Source organism: Etheostoma cragini, unplaced genomic scaffold (genome assembly GCF_013103735.1).
Source record: "Etheostoma cragini isolate CJK2018 unplaced genomic scaffold, CSU_Ecrag_1.0 ScbMSFa_888, whole genome shotgun sequence".
NCBI lineage: Eukaryota > Metazoa > Chordata > Actinopteri > Perciformes > Percidae > Etheostoma > Etheostoma cragini.
Genome location: NW_023269524.1, coordinates 1 through 254, shown reverse-complemented (window position 1 = coordinate 254; position 254 = coordinate 1).

The following is a 254-nucleotide window of genomic DNA, read 5'->3' as shown; positions in this document are numbered from 1 at the left end:
GCTGGATCCATAACCCAGAGGTCGATGGATCGAAACGATCCTCTGCTAACCTCTTTTGCTTGTGACACAATGGTGGACACTCTGAACGGGTGATCCATCAATAGAGTATGACTCTACTTCCAGAACTGGCCCATTTTGCTCGATTTGGCCTTCTTTATTCCTAGACATTTATCTTTTTTTAACTTCTAGAAAGCAGGCTGGATAGCTCAGATGGTCAGAGCGTGATGCTAATAATGCTAAGGGCATGGGCTCAA